At 34.8% G+C, this 16994-nt stretch overlaps 1 pseudogene; it reads right to left on the bottom strand.

Moving 5' to 3' along the window:
* Positions 1-13217: 13217 nt before the first annotated feature.
* LOC109248403 (guanine nucleotide-binding protein G(I)/G(S)/G(O) subunit gamma-5-like) lies at positions 13218-13836 on the bottom strand (annotated as a pseudogene).
* Between the last annotated feature and the right edge of the window lie 3158 nt (positions 13837-16994).

Raw genomic sequence — 16994 nt, 5'->3', positions numbered from 1 at the left:
TAGAACTTTAATTTTTTCTTAGAAATACTAGGGGAGAAGAATAAATTTGATCAAATTGAAAGAACAATCAAATTTAGTCCTAAAGGCTACTACTTCATTAACAATACTAGCATTACTAAATAAATCTGTATGCCTGTTTGTGTATATGTATTTTGAACTTCGGATTATCACAAGGAGCACGCATCATAAAGTATTATAATTCCATCCTACATAATGATTTAGAATTCTTAGGGATAAAACGCTGTCACTACTATTACTATGCTTTAAAAAATTATACAACCTAATTTGGAGTAATATGTCTGCCATCTAAGGGTAGTTTCCCAAATATAAAATTATTCCTGCACCAAAATATAGTGAATAAAAATAAATTTACTTGCCTATTTTAATTTAAATCTGGGAAAGGGAACAGAAAATGGTGTTTTATTTAAAAACAATGAGACAATTGGGGATTTAAAACTTTCTCTGCCTTCTGCCTTTGTTGCAACATGTATAAGGAGTAGCTCTGTGTTTTATTTTTTAGTAATCCATTTTTTTCAGTCTCCAAAGCCCCATACAGTTGCTCAAGGCAAACAAGATGTTTGTACATCCAAACAGATCTCATTCTCAGATTTTACCCCTAAGGCTATCATACTTAAAATCTGCAGTAAGAAGACCTAAAGAATTTGCTAGTACCACAGTTCATTTACATGAGTGATTACACCAAAAATAAAACCTAAAAATTTGTATCATATCTCTGATGACAAGAAGGCAGTAAAAGCACATTTAGTAGAAAATATGCAAATAACGCTAATTGCATTAGCGTTCCTGTTTTTCTTCATTTTATATTTCTTAATGTGGCTATATTACATATACAATGAAAATGTTATGCAATTGTTCTAAAAATGAGTCTTAGAAATCTAAGTTACTTGATACAGCTTTACTCTTTTTAAATCATTCTTTCAAGAAGGTAAGCTGGTCCCAGCCTGCTACTCCCAAACTGAGGTACCTAAAAACCATAAAAGGATTTTAAGGAGGAGAACATGTCAAAATCCAGCTGATGAACCAGAAATGTCCATTACAAGTGGCAAGATTAGTTCCTTATTAAAGACCACATATCTTACAATTTTTTTACTAAATATATCTTATAATTTCCTAATAAGAAAGTTATATCCTAGAATTGAAACATGGTAACCTTTTTCTTTTCATCAATCCTATGATGTATTACCATAAAATGAATATTCCAAGAATTTGTTTAGGTATATATTCTTTTAGCTCTCAGCTGGTAATACACACATCCCAGGAAATGTAGCAAACTTCTTAGTTCAGATATTTTTGAAATTTGCCTCTGGAAATAGATGATTTTCTAAATGATGTCAGCTGTGATGAGCTTTGAAACTGGAGGCCTGGAGTTCATCACCAATATTGTCAACAACTCAAATCAGTACAAATAACTAAACAACTCCTGTGATCAGGTATTTCCTACCTGCTGGGACATAAAGAAGTATGAGACACAGACTCTGTTCTACTTGCTGTCCGTTTGGGAGTTGTCAATTAGGCTCTTTTCATTTGCAAGAATCAGAAAACTCAAGATTAAGATAGTTTATTAATTAATATCAATGGAGCGCATACAGATAAATGAATTTCAATTTTGATTAGGTATCTAAGTTGACTTAATTCTCATGCTGCCTTTTCTTACAGTGGTAAAATGGCTGCAGTGTCTCCAGGTTCATATCTGCACACCACAAGAAAGAGGGCTCCTTCATACTCAACTATCAAACAAAGTCCTATTTGGACCAAACCAAAATAATCACTGTGGCTATGAAAATATCAAGTAATTAGTTAGGCTTCAGTTACAGTCCATCCTTGAACCAATCAATAAGATTATATTGACTGGCAATTATCAATCAGAGTCAACCACCGAGGCTGAAGATAAAGTTCATATCATCCATATTCCGTGGATACCATACAAAGGCAGAAGACTGAAATATATGCTAGGGAGGAAACTTCAAGTTTTATTAGAGTGGTCAATATGGTAATAATGACAAGTAGTAACAAGAAGTCAATAGAGTAATCTAACGAAAATATTGTGGACAATTTTGGAGTATAAAGTCTTAACATTTGTTTTGTTTTTTTATATGAATATTTGTTGAATTATCATTCACTGAATTTAATTCACAATTAATTGCTAATATAATAATAAAAAAATATTTTATATTTCACAAAGATAAAAGGATATCTGTTAGTTGTGGTAATTCTGGAAAGGCACCTGAATAAAAGGTCTTGAAGAGGTGAAGGTTAAAGATACTCTGGCTTGTGTAATTGAGAAGGCACCCTAGTGGAAGGAAAGGCTCCAGCAAAGAGAGGTGTGAAACAGAACATATTTCCTAGAATAATCTAACCTAAAATAATAAATTGCAGTGCCTTGTTCAAGTCTTATATTTTTAAAGTACCTATGTACATTGACTCCTATTTTTGGAAGATGCTACAATAACCATTAATGGAGACTTGCAGTTTTTGCTGCAATTATACCTTCTTACCAAGACTGAATTAAATTCAAACTACACAAACTACACACACACACACACACACACACACACACTTTTCTATTTTTACGATAGTTCAAAAGGAGATTTGAGAACATAGTCACATTGGCCATCTCATGTAATAATTTTAACCAGACAATATAGAAGAGTAACTGAATGTTACTCAAGAAAACCTGGGACTCTCTAGTTGCAAGACTATGCTACCCAGTGTATTTTAAATTGTAAAGTATATTCTAGGTAACGTTATGTTAGAAAATCTTGTCAGGTGGAGTGCGTCTGAGTTTCTTTTTCCTATTTATTCTCATATCAAAAGGAAATGGCAAAACCTGAAACTCCTGTACTCTCTGACCTCATCATTTAATATTATTCCTTCTACACAAACCAATGTTGACAAAGTTACCAGCTTCTAACTAGAAAATTATTGAGTTCATTGACTCCTCAGATAAACTCTTCCTAGAAAATAGGATAAATCTGTAAGTTTCAATTAACTACAGTCTAACTATAAAGAATCCTCAACCAGAGGATCTCTGTATGGTGTATAGTTTATTGAGGGGACATGAGAATTATGAGGAAACAAGTTTTCATAACAGATCAAGGAACTACATCACTTTCAAAGTAATGTCCAAGATAATTTACTCAGGCCTCCATTCATTTATTCAACAAATTGTTTTTGAAAGCTTACTATGTATGTGCTAGGTATCATGCAAGATATTGGGTGAACACAAAATTAAGATTGATATGGATTCTGCTCCAAAATAGGAGAGATTAGCTGGGAGAGACAAACAAATTGGCAATAACAATACCATAAGATGCATGAAATAATGGGAGCAAACAGTATAGGTATCTAGCTTGGAATTACAGAATTAAAGAAGCCATCCTAGAAAAAAAATTTAAATGCCTAAGCTGAGAATTAAATGATTACTAAAGTTATCTAATCAAGGAAAAGGGATCAGAAAGAAATAATATGCAAGGGCCTAGAGGCTAGAGAGGATGCTACAAACTCTAGAAACTAAAAGACCTCATGAAAGAGAGCTAGCCAGGTATTCATGATATATAGCGAATTATGGCCTGATAAATTAAAAAAGAAAAAAATTAAAAGGAGGAGGAGGAGGAAGAGGAGGAGCAGGAGAAGGAGGAGAACAACTAGGTAACCATGCCAAGGATGTACAGAACACCCAACTTTTGCATATCCCACTAACTAGTACAAATAGGGGTCTTTATTATAGAAGTAATTTTTCATTGGTTCAAGAAATAAAAGGAAATAGACTGTAATTGTTTAAGAAGAGACCAAAGCTTGAGCAAGTACTAAAGAATGACAAGACAGCTACATCTATAATCACCCCTTAACCAAAGGAATCAAGTCCTACTGGTGTTCTTACAATTCTAATGCAGAAATCTGAGAGATACACACCAACTATAAACATTCTTGAAGATAGATTCATTCCTTTAAATGAGCAGATTCATTCCTTTAAAATACTGGAATGTCAAAGATAATTTATTTAGGCCTCCATTCATTTATTCAGCAAATTCTTTTTGAAAACTTACTATGTATGTGCTAGGCATCATGCAAGATATTGGGAGAACATAAAATTAAGATTGATATGGATTCTGCATATTGAGATTTACATTCTCGAAGATCGATTCATTCCTTTAAAATACTGGAACCCTTAGAGAATCACTGAGCCAGTCCACTAACAAATAACTAGATCAGTTTAAGAGGTCTTATTCCAAACTTAGCTCTCAAATAAGAAAGAGTAAGTCCTCTTTTCTCCTCTAATATTTTTGATCACAAAATTATACAGAATCTATAGAATTCTAAGATTAAGTATATTCAGTTTCTAAAAAGTTATCTCTATTCTAAAATCATTTACAAAATAAGATAACAAGCCCAATGTAAGGGAAAAAATAAATATATGTCTTTATTGAACATTAAAAATAAGATATGATATATTGAGATACAATTTAAGACTTATTTTGAGTTTCAATTATCTCATTTTTTTCAAGTTTTTATTTAAATTTTAGGTAGTTAACATATGGTGTAATATTAGTTTCAGGTGTAGATTTAGTGATTCAACACTTACATACAACATCTGAGGCTCATCACAAGTGCACTCCTTAATCACCATCACCTATTTCACCCATCCCCTCACCCACCTCCCCTCTGGTAACCATCAGTTTGTTCTCTATAGTTAAGAGTCTGTTTCTTGGTTTTCCTGTTTTCCCCCGTCCCCATGTTCATTTGTTTTGTTTCTTCAATTCCACATATGAGTGAAACCATATGGTGTTTGTCTTTACCTAACTTATTTTACTTAGTTAGCCTAATACTGTCTAGCTCATTCCATGTCATTGAAAATGGCAAGATTTCATTCTTTTTTATGGCTGAGTAATGTTTCATTTTATATAGATAGATCTCACATCTTCTTTATCCATTCATGAGTCGATGAACACTTGGGCTGTTTTCCATAATATGGCCATTGTAGATAATGCTGCTATAAATATCCGGGCTCCTGTCTCCCTTTGAATTAGTATTTTGTATCCTTTGGGTAAATACCTAGTAGTGCAACTACTGGATCAGAGGGTAGTTCTATTTTTAACTTTTTGAGAAACTTCCATGCTGCTTTCCACAGTCTGCATTCCCACCAACAATGCAAGACTTACCATTGCATTTTGCAATGGTTGGGGCATTTTAAGGAACTGTTTCTAGCTAGAAGGACTGGTATCCTTCCAAGTCTAGCACTTGGGGTATGGAAAATTGTTGTGGTGTGCAGTAAGGTTTTTGTTTTGGTTTTGGTGGTTTTTTGGTTTTGTTTTTGTTTTGCTTTTGCGTTTTCTTTTTCTTTTCCTTTGGTCTCCTCGTTTTTTCCTAACCCCTTCTTTTCTCCTACATTGGCCAGCTTGGGCCTTCTCTCCATGTCATCCCCTTACGAAGGCACCCACACCCCACCCTCTGTTTGCCTGTAGCATGCATCCAAGGCCAGAGCTCAGGACTGCCTCCTCTGTCTTAAGGGCATGGGAGCTAGGGAAGGGGCTTTTACGAAATAACAAAAGGAAAAAAATAATAAAGTCTTCAGCAGTTTCCACCTACTCAGATCCTCAAAGGCTGCAAGGTTTTGATGATCTAGATTCATTAGGAATGTCTCCTTGCCAGCTAGGACCAAGCCCCAGGCCTGCTGAGAGCCAAAGGCCCTCCCAGTGCCTAGGTTTCCACCACCCCAGGGACCTTGTCTTACAGAGGCCCAGGACTGAGGATGCAGAAATCTGGGGCAGGTACCATCAAGAAGCCCATTTTAGGAGCCAGAACTCCTTTGCCAGCATAGATTCAAGTCAGGATTGCATAACTAAAGCATTTGCAGTTTTTGGGGGTTTTTTTTGTTTTAGTTTTTTTCCCAAATATAATCTGTAGTTGTGTGTGTAGTGCTTTGCCCTGATATGTGTGCTCTACAATAAAAACCAAATCTGGGGCGCCTGGGTGGCGCAGTCGGTTGGGCGTCCAACTTCAGCCAGGTCACGATCTCGCGGTCCGTGAGTTTGAGCCCCGCGTCAGGCTCTGGGCTGATGGTTCAGAGCCTGGAGCCTGTTTCCGATTCTGTGTCTCCCTCTCTCTCTGCCCCTCCCCCGTTCATGCTCTGTCTCTCTCTGTCCCAAAAATAAAAAAATGTTGAAAAAAAAAAAAAAAAAAAAACCAAATCTAATATATTTAGAAACAGTTGTCCTTTTCCCTACATACTTGAAAATACCTGTTGTTTCTTGTATTGTTGATTTTAGCCATTCTGACAGCTGTGAGGTAATACCTCATTGTAGTTTTGATTTGTATTTCCCCGGTGATCAGTGATGTTGAGCATCTTCTCATGTGTCTGTTGGTCATCTAGATGTCTTCTTTGGAAAAGTGCCTATTCATGACTTCTATCCACTTTTAATTGGATAATTTGTTTTCTGGGTGTTCAGTTTTATAAGTTCTTTATAGATTTTGGATACTAACTCTTTACCAGATATATCACTTGCAAATATCTTCTTCCATTCCATAGGTTGCCTTTAGTTTTGTTTAGTTTAGTTCCTTTAGTGCTTCCTTCACTATGGAGAAGCTTTTTATTTTGATCTACATATTTAATGCAATCCCTATCAAAATAGCACCAGCATTTTTTTGCAGAGGTAGCAAACAATCCTAAAAATTGTATGGAACCACAAAAGAGCCCCAATAACCAAAGCAACCTTGAAAAAGCAAAGCAAAGCTGGAGACATCACAATTCTGGACTTCAAGTTATATTACAAAGCTGTAGTGATCAAGATAGTATGGAATGGCATACAAATAGATACATACATCAATGGAATAGAATAGAAAACCAAGAAATGAACCCACAATTACATGTTCAGTTAATCTTTCACAAAGCAGGAAAGAATATCCAGTGGAGGGGCGCCTGGGTGGCTCAGTCAGTTAAACGTCTAACTTTGGCTCAGGCCGTGATTTCATAGTTCATGGGTTCCAGCCCCGCGTTGGGCTCTGTGCTGACAGTTTAAGCCTGGAGCCTGTTTCAGATTCTGTGTCTCCCTCTCTCTGCCCCTCTCCTGCTCATTCTATCTCTCAAAAATAAATAAACATTAAACAAATTAAAAAGGAAAGAATATCCTGTGTAAAAAAGACAGTCTTTTCAACAAATGATGTTGAGAAAACTGGACAGCAACATGTAAAAGAATGAAACTGGACCACTTTCTTACACTATACAGAAAAATAAATTCAAATTGGATTCAAATTATTTTCTTACTGTCTAAGGCTTCCCCCACACACATTATGCAATATGGAAAATATATGACAATAGTTAAGGCTAAAAACCTTGATTCTCAGGTTTATTTTTTCAGAAATTGGCTAATGTGATTATTCCAAAATTTTATGATTTCAACCTATGTTTACCTATAATTTTTAAATTAAGCCACATAACTACCTATGAAATACAAGTTGGAAAAAGAACACTGACCTTTTTGCCAGCATGCAGAGAATATGTATATATATATATATATATATATATATATATATATATATATATATATATGCGTGTGTGTGTGTATACATATATCTTCTTCTAAAGCCATAAAATTCAAACTTGGCAGGTTTACAGATTTCAGTAAGGAAAATCAAGCCAACTTTTAGTAAAGCAGTTGAGCAATTTTTAAGCAACAAAGTTCTGAAACAAGAATATGAACATATAAAACTTTTCTGCAAAGGTTCAAGGGCAGTTGAGTAGATATAGCTATTGCTGCTCAAATAAACATTATATGTAACAACCCAAAATATAGAAAGCCAGCTCTCCAGCTCACCTGGACTCAGGTTAGATAGAAATGCAACAAATGAGAGAAACAAGGCTTCACTGCTTTACTTCCACCCATTCTTCACGAAATCAGCCTATAGTTTTGAGACCAAACTATAAAGGTCAAGTCCAATAGAAGTGTACCAATTGTTAGAATTAGCAGCCTTAGAAATTCTCTGGGAGATGAATTACCCCTAGAGTACACTGAATAAAAGTTAAATGCTTTGCTGCCCATGATATCAAGGGTTCTTTTTCCTACATGAAGAACTTCAAAGATGGGTTTCTAAAAGCATGATGCGTTTAAATAGCCACACCTACACTGCAGTCCTGATAATGAATGAACACCTCAATATATATTAGTATTCAATAACTCCCTGTGAGACACATTTGGCACCCACTATCTCATTCCTCTGTACATCTTGTTAACCAGGAAATGTCCAGGTATTTATAGCATGTCTTTATAAAGGCCATATAAATATATAGGAGGAACCTACTCTACTAATAAGTCCATCAAAGGTTATTCTTCATTTCTCTCACTGTATTTTTGATCTCTAGCATTTCTTTTTGATTCTTTGTCAGGATTTCCATCTTTCTGCTTACATCACCCATCTGTTCTTGCTTGCCATCTCCTTTACCCCTTAGAGTAATTAGCATATTAATCATAGATGTTTTAAACTCCTAATCTGCTTGTTCCAATATCCCTGCCATGTCTGGATTTGGTGCTTGCTCTGTCTCACTTAATTGTATTGTCTTGCCGTTTAGTATGCCTTGTAACTTTCTCCTGATAGCTGGACATGATACCCTGAATAAAAGGAGCTATTGTAAATAGTCCTTTAGTGATGTGATGGTAATCTGTTGAGGGAGGGAAGCAGTCTATAGTCCTATAATTAAGTCTCAGTCTTTTATGAACTTGTGCCTCTGGATTGTGGACTTCACACATGCTTCTCATTACCTCCCCCCCCCCCCCCAAATTAAATAGGACAAGATGGCTAGAGTAGATTAAAGTTAGATATTTCTCTTCTCTTATATGGAATCTAGATCTGATTGGAATTATTTCCTCCCCAGCCAAGTAAGTTAGGCTTTCATAAAACCCCAGCACAATAGACACCAGATGATTAATTTCTCCTGAGTGCTCTGGTGTATTTCGAAATGGTTCCTTTTCCTTGTCCCCTGCTAGAAAAAGGAAGGAATTTTTCTCCAATATTTACTGTTGAGAACTGGTCAAGCTCCTGGAAGTAATATTCACAGTGACCTAGAGATCCCCCTATGACAGGGTCGACCTGGAGTTTTTAACTCTCAGAGTTGTCCACACTGAGCTTCCAACAATCTGTCAATTACAGTTCAAGTTTCCTACCCTTATACTTTCCACTGGTAAGTCTCTGCTCTGAGAAGCCATGATCCCTGTATCCACCTGCCTGTCTCTCCAATCTTGGGAGCATCATCACAGGGCACAGTGATTTACTCTGTGTTCTCCCATCTCTTACAGATCCAAGAAAAGTTGCTGACTTTTCAGTCTTTACAGATTTTTACTTCTTGTTATGATAGAGTGGCGACTTCTAAGCTCCTTACATGCAGAAAAGGAGTAACCGAATCGGAGGATGTTTCAATACTTGTATGCATGACAGCATTGTTTATAAAGCAGAAAAATTGGGGGAAAATGAAGAAAAAAACAGAAAAATTGTGGTCTAATCATAAAATAGAAGACTCTGGGGGCGCCTGGGTGGCTCAGTCGGTTGGGCGTCCGACTTCGGCTCAGGTCACGATCTCACGGTATGTGAGTTCGAGCCCCGCGTCGGGCTCTGTGCTGACTGCTCAGAGCCTGGAGCCTGTTTCAGATTCTGTGTCTCCCTCTCTCTCTGACCCTCCCCCATTCATGCTCTGTCTCTCTCTGTCTCAAAAATAAATAAACGTTTAAAAAAAAATTTTTAAAAAAATAATAAAAAAAAATAAAATAGAAGACTCTGAATAAGTTAAAATGAATAAACTAAGAGGTATATGTATAATCGTGCATTAACCTTAAAAATATTTTGAACTTAGCATGCCATTCACATAACATTTAAAATTTTAAAAATGATCATATATGATTTTGATACAATAGTTTATGGAATAAATTTATTTTTTAAAAATAATCTTGCACGAGGCTAACAAATACTGAATTCTTAGTTTTTCCTTCTAGGAAGTGAGGGAATTAGGATCAGGAAGAATTCCCAGAAGGCAGTAACTATAACTATATTTTCTTTAATTTGATGATGTTAAACAAATGTAGTTACAATATTAAAATTTCTTAAGCCTGTGCGCGAGAGTGAAAATATTCTATATTCTTGTTTCTGCATGTGAAATATTTTATCTTAAGAATTATTAAAGCTGTGTTAGTTTTGGAAGCTAATTATTCATTATTCCTACATACTATCATTTAGTCTTTTGGCCAAGAGAGCCAGTATAGCTTTATGATTAAGAGTCTGTACTCCACACTTGTCTTGATGAACAATGAGTAATATATAGAACTGCTGAATCACTATCTGGTACACCTGAAACTAATACAACACTGTATGTTAGCTACACGGGAATTAAATTTTTTTAAAAATGGGCAGAGGGGAAAAAAATGAATCTGTACTCCAAACTAAAAACGCCAGAGTTCAAATCCCAGTTCTACACCTAAACATTTTTGTGTCATTAAGCTAGTTAACTAAGATAGCTAACCTTCAGTCTATATGTAATTCTGGGAAAATAATATATCTTATATTCTATGGTTGTTAAAAGTGCTACGAGAGGCAGTAAATGAAAATACCCCTTCCTTCTTACTTGAAAAAAGCATTTTAAAATGTTGACTGATATTAGGGACAATTTAATGTGTATTTCATACCTTCCTCTTTTCCTTTGGTCATCACAATCTAATGTATCTTTATAATCTCTTTAGGAAAAAGATCTCTTTAATCACAAGTAAGTATATATTTTCTCACTTCTTTCAATACATTCTTCATACCAGCTGACCATGTATTTATCTTGCTGTTCCCAATCTGCTCAGTTTAGTCTATGAGGCTATGATCATCCTGTTTCCTCTACCTTTAAAATTTTCTTTCTCCATGGATTATCTCTTATTTTCTTTGCAGCCTACATCAAGACCAACTTCCATAATGAAACTTCCTGAAATCTTACCAGTATACCTTGCTCTAAACAGCCATGTCTGAATAAAAACATATTACTATCAATGACAAACAATAATTTCAGGGTCTCACATTTTATGACACTCTACAGTTTAAAATCACTTACACATTATGTCACTCATATGACATTCAGGTGAAGTAGAGCTACTGTGCAGAACTAATTTTATATCTGCTGACTCTAAGTTTAATAGTTTGCATCACTTCATGTATTTAAGTACTAAGATCTCTTCAAAAAGTTCACAGTTAAAGCTGTACCTCACTACTACTTTTTATAAATACTTTCCCTATATAAGGCCTGTTAAGAAACTGTCAACCAGAAGATGTGTTAGCTACAAGCATAAACTGACCAGTGATAATAAAAATGAACCATCAGCTATCTTGTAATGTCTTGCCGGAGTAATGTGTTCAGAGACCTACCTATCCAGATTCATGCCCAATAGTGGGTTAACAATGTAACAGAAATATCCCATTAAAAAAAACATGGAGAAGGGAAAGGTGGAAAGTTTGAAATTATATTTATGCTACATAATCCCTCTAATAGAAATCCCCATCCAAATTGGTTGCAAGTATTATAGATAGAAGGATCCTACATAGAAGGATCCTATACAAAAGACCCTGACTCTCCAAGGAAGACCTGTTCACACTTCAATCAACTCATTGTCCATAGGGTAAACATCTCATAACAGCCTAAAAAGAACTAAACCTCTGCCTACATAGTGTTCCTATTTGTTGGATTTACATGACCAAAAGGCCTGACCTTGAGGAGCCCTATTGGCCTAGGATCAAGGAGTAGGGGGATAGAAGTCTGGGGATGATGAGGAAAGCAGAGTTGTACTCTTTCTTTTTCACTAATGAAATCTTACATAGAAGCTTTGGTTTTAAAGCCTGAATGTTAATTAAATGTTAATTCAATCAATTCCATGCAAGTGAAGGCATACATTAGAAATTTCAGCAAGAGAACTAAAAATTTCCATGTCAACAAAAACCTACCCAGGAGCCATTTCTTCATAGTATTTGGTCCTTATTCTGCTTTATGTTGTTTTTCTAAATGAATGTGCCTGCTTTCTTATATTTCTGATTAGTTTGCGTATTACTCAACAGTAAGTCATGTAGCATATTTCTTTAACATCCCTCGTATTGCTAATGTAAAAGTAGCTTAAAATGTATAAATTTTTAAATGCTTATTTTTTTATACAACTTGGACTACAAGAAGACCATGATAATTTTCATTGTCAAAACCTATTTCTTGGGGCACCTGGGTGGCTCAATCAGTTAAGCATCTGACTCTTGGTTTTGGCTCAGGTCATGATCCTGGGGTTGTGGGATGGAGCCCCATATCAGGATCCACGGTGAGTGCGGAGCTTGCTTAAAATTCTCTCTCTCTCTCTCTCTCTCTCTCTCTCTCTCTCTCTCTTTCTCCCTTTGTCACTCCCCCCCCCCCCCGCTTACACTCTCTCTCTCCCTAAAAAAAAATTTTAATTAAAAAAACCTATTTCCAAATGCTAATTTGTGATAATTGAGAGACTGATTGGAAAAAGAGAAAATAAGTGGATACCATGTTGAATCCATGTCCCAGTAAAGGGGATAAAGTAAACAATACAGAAAAAAAGAAGAAGAGATAAATCAGGAAGAAGGAAAAATATAAAGAGTAGTTTAGTCAAGCAGAATTGACTACAAAAATAGATGCAGCCAGGTTAAATGTAAATATAAACTGGAAACTGAAGAAAAACTAGGCAAATTATTCATCTTGAAACATGAAAAGTGGATCCAGTTATGTCCAACACACACACATATAGTTGGACTCTGCCAATAAGTTAATAAGGCTTTATAAACTATAGATCTCTGTCAAAAACCTTAGAGACTGTAATGCAGATAAAGACATTATGTATGTAAAAGACATACTTCACTGCCAACATGACTTGGAGTGCAAACACCTAAGAGAATAGGCTTTCCTTGACATTCGTGGGTTAAACTCAAGGTAAAGTCAAGAACGTAAACTGGATGTTTGAGGATCCACAAAAATTCTGACTGAGAGCTCTCATTTATAAGAACATGGATGGACCTAGAAGATATGATGCTAACTGAAATAAGTCAAACAGAGAAAGACAAATACCATATGATTTCACTCATGTGGAATTTAAGAAACTAAACAAAGAAACAAACAAGCAAAAAACAGACTCTTAAAAACAAAACAATCTGGTGGTTGCCAGGGGCATGGGGGTGGGGGATGGGTGAAATAGATAAAGGGGATTAAGACTCTTATCTTGATTAGCAGTAAGCAATGCATAGAATTGCTGAATCATAGTCACTATATTATCTACTTGAAACTAATATAACATTGTGTGTTAATTATACTGCAATAAAAATTTTTTCAAAAAAGCAGGGTTATCAAGGCTGACTCTATCTTTTTACACTCAGTACTTTATTGAATGCTGCTGCCAGTGTGTATAAAAGAATTACCCCTGTGAAATAGAAATTTATGAAAATTTAAAGTAGATGTTAAGGACTGATAAAAGTAGAAGTTTGTATAGTATAGCATGTGTTATAGGGATAAGCTTTTGTACAGGCTTCAAATTTAGTCCTCTTTTGAATATTCACTGGTTCATGAAAAGTGGTTTAGAAAACCATCCAAAGATTCATACAAAAATGAACAGACATTCTGGAGTCTGAAGAAATTTATACTTGAAGATACTCCAGTCAGCAGGGGGTCATGTTGAGCATTCTGCAGACAGAATTGTTTCAAATCTGTAGCTGCCTAGGAAACCTTCACGTGGTTGAGCCTGACTAGGCTACCAGTTAGAACTGTTGAACCATTTTCTTCATAGTGGTGATGGTGGAGGAACCAGACATTGTGCTCCAGAGAGCCAGTAGATTCATCAGTGGTGGATACATAGGTCAGGCAAGGCTGACTCTCTATCAAAGGAAGCCAATGACTTCAACAACACAAAACTATCCATGGTTCTGAATTTCTAGCCTCTACACCTGATTCACCAAGGATGATTAATTGGGGAGCTAGAAATGAAAAGACTGAATTTCAGAAGTTAACAAATAAATAAATATGACTACTTGTGAGAATTTACATATGAATGTGCTCAAAGCTTAAATAGAAAATACAGGTAGGCATACAGTAAAATAAGCTCCTCCTATATCAAAAGGCAATAATTTCACTATAGAATTTTGGAGGTTAGCAAAATTCTTCTGAGCAGAGGGATACCAAGATGGAGGTAGTACTTAAGAATTTTAATTTATGTTGGTATAGAGTGAAAATTGTGCAAATTATGTTTTAAATCACTGAATCCATAACAACATAATCCAATTTCATTAGGACCTTTGTCAATGCTTTGTCCCTAATGACTCAGTAATAACCAGAAAGAATATAAATGCTGGACTTTAGATATAAGACATTTCAATTGTCTTCATGCAGCGGAATTAGTGTAAATTGAGCTTTCCTTGGAATTCATACACAAATGTTAAGTTTCCAAATGATTCATTTTAATGATATTAATACCTATGAGTTCACAGATCACATATGACCAAAGATATTTATACTTAAAGATATAGAAGTTACTCACATTGGTTATATGGGATTATTAAAAAATTCTCAAGGGTGTATTGACTGATACAAAGATTAATAAGAGCAAAGACAAATAGATATAAATCAGATGCACACACAATGTTCCTTATAAACGAAATAAGTAAACTACTTTTTAAACCATTATTTTTATCTTTTCTTATCTAAATTTAGATAAACATCAAGATATTTTTGGTAAGGTTAAGAAACAATGATCACAAATATCTCTGAAATAAACTCTATTTATCTTCTAGTGACATATTTCCCTTAGCAATGGAATACTCTCTTTGGGGGGAGACTCTCAATTTAACAAAATTTTCTTTTCTCATTTAAAATTGAATACTAACTCAACTAATCTGGACACTAGGGATGATGTGATGTCTTTAATTTTTTCATATAATGATATGTATGTGTGGTAAGAAATACATCTTTGCTAAACTTCAAGTTTTGTTTCAGAAGATAAAAGTTTATTTGGGCACTGTTCCCAGAAGTTCCTTTGGGGGAAAATGACACATTTCAAAATTGCTGAGTTCCAATTGCATTCGGTTAAAATAATAACTTTGGAATAATAATTTTTTGTGTCTCTGTTTAAAGAACTGTCCTGTGTACCTGAGTTCAGATTTCAGAAATGGCAAAGTATGTGGACTCCAGGATGTAGAAAGTCATAGCTAATAATAAGCTTAAGTGTTGAATTGTAACGTCAACCAAACATACTCACATGTCTTTCTTTATTTGAGTTTAGGAACAGTGCTCTCCTCATCAAAAATAATGAAAACCAGATACCTCGGTAGCACAGCTGGGTTTAGGACAAACATGACACTAAAAAATATCTACTTCTATCCTGAAGCAGAAAATGATGTCTTCTTAAAAATAAAATCCTCTTATGGCAGCAAGATATACAATTATATTGTAGTGTTAGTTGCTACATCCACTTCCATAAGTAAATTAAGAGAGACAGAAATGATCCCAGAAGAAATATAAGGACTGAGTCTGGTAGGGCTGAAGGATGTAATTGTCTTTCCACATGACACTAACATTTTTCACAGAAAAGACAATATTGAAATATTTGCCAATGATAAACAATGTTAGTTAGAATTCAGTGGTTGACAAAATATCAGTTTTAAAAGTTGCATATAGAGTCAGGGCACCTGGGTGGCTCAGTGGGTTAAGCGTCCAACTCTTGGTTTTTGCTTAGGTCATGATCTCACAGTTCATGGGTTTGAGCCCCACATCCGGCTCTGTGCTGACATGTGGAGCCTGCTTGAGATTCTCTCTCTCTCTGCCTCTCCCCTGCTTATGCTCTCTTTCTCTCTCAAAATAAATAAATATTTTTTTTTTTTAAAGTTGCATATATAGTCAAACATTTCCTAGCGAAAGTATAAGTAGGATGTTAGGAACACTCTTGAAGGCTTTTACTCTCCAGATATTAAAGCCACTTAGAATGTATTATAAAACTTTGAATTCTTAACATTTTCCAAATAAAACAAAAATGGCAAAGCATTAGATTCATTTTTATGCCCACTTAGTCAAAATTCAGTAAAAAATCTATTCTCCATTGCCAAGAGAAAGATGTTGAGGAAAAGGAGTGCATAAGTCATGATGTTTTAATGAAGTGTTTGCTCCTGGGAATTTTTTCTTTTTTTTTAAAGGGATATCTGAGGATTAAAGGGTTAGATCAAACTCATAGTACTAACAGTGTTTAGCTTTTCTGTTAGGGATTCTGGTCTAACATTAGTGATGTTGTTTTCAATGGAAAATTAAGTTATTACTGACATTAAAGAGAAAAATATAACACTTTAAAAGAGTTCAAGTATTCTGTTTGAAATAATGCCAAAATAATTACATTCTATACATCTGTATCTAAAGCACACAATACAATCAAAATATTAACTGTAAATGTTCATAACTCATTCAAAGATTTTTTTCCCCAAACTCAACGTCAACACCAATTCTTATTCAAAATACAGACTGCACATGAAGATCATTTTTAAATGCCTATCTGTTCAACTTTACTATTTTCAAAATAAAGAACATATACCTTGTTTCAAACAAAATTTGGCTTTCATTATTTTATAGCTGTGAAAAACTAATTTCAGTTGTTTCTTTTCTTTTTCATTTGTACTACAGGTCTTTGAAATATATTTTTTCAACCTTTCTAATAGCTAGAATATCTACAAAAGATCAATAAATATCAGATTGGAAACCCTGTCAGTACAGGCTAAAAATATCCTATACTTTCATCTTCCTAGTAAGCCCTAGTATGACAGAAAAATCTATTTCTTAGTGAAATTCTAAATGAAGATATTTTTATAACTACTCACATTAGAATCAATTAGAACACATTATGTTTGGAGTAAAATTTGGTATAAGTGAAATTGTCATGAACATTATGATAGTTGAACAGTCTTTGATGTGCCTTACCATTAAGGAAATACAA

Source organism: Panthera pardus, unplaced genomic scaffold (genome assembly GCF_024362965.1).
Source record: "Panthera pardus isolate Hobbes unplaced genomic scaffold, ASM2436296v1 HiC_scaffold_8, whole genome shotgun sequence".
Classification (NCBI taxonomy): domain Eukaryota; kingdom Metazoa; phylum Chordata; class Mammalia; order Carnivora; family Felidae; genus Panthera; species Panthera pardus.
This window is presented reverse-complemented; position numbering and strand designations above follow the sequence as displayed.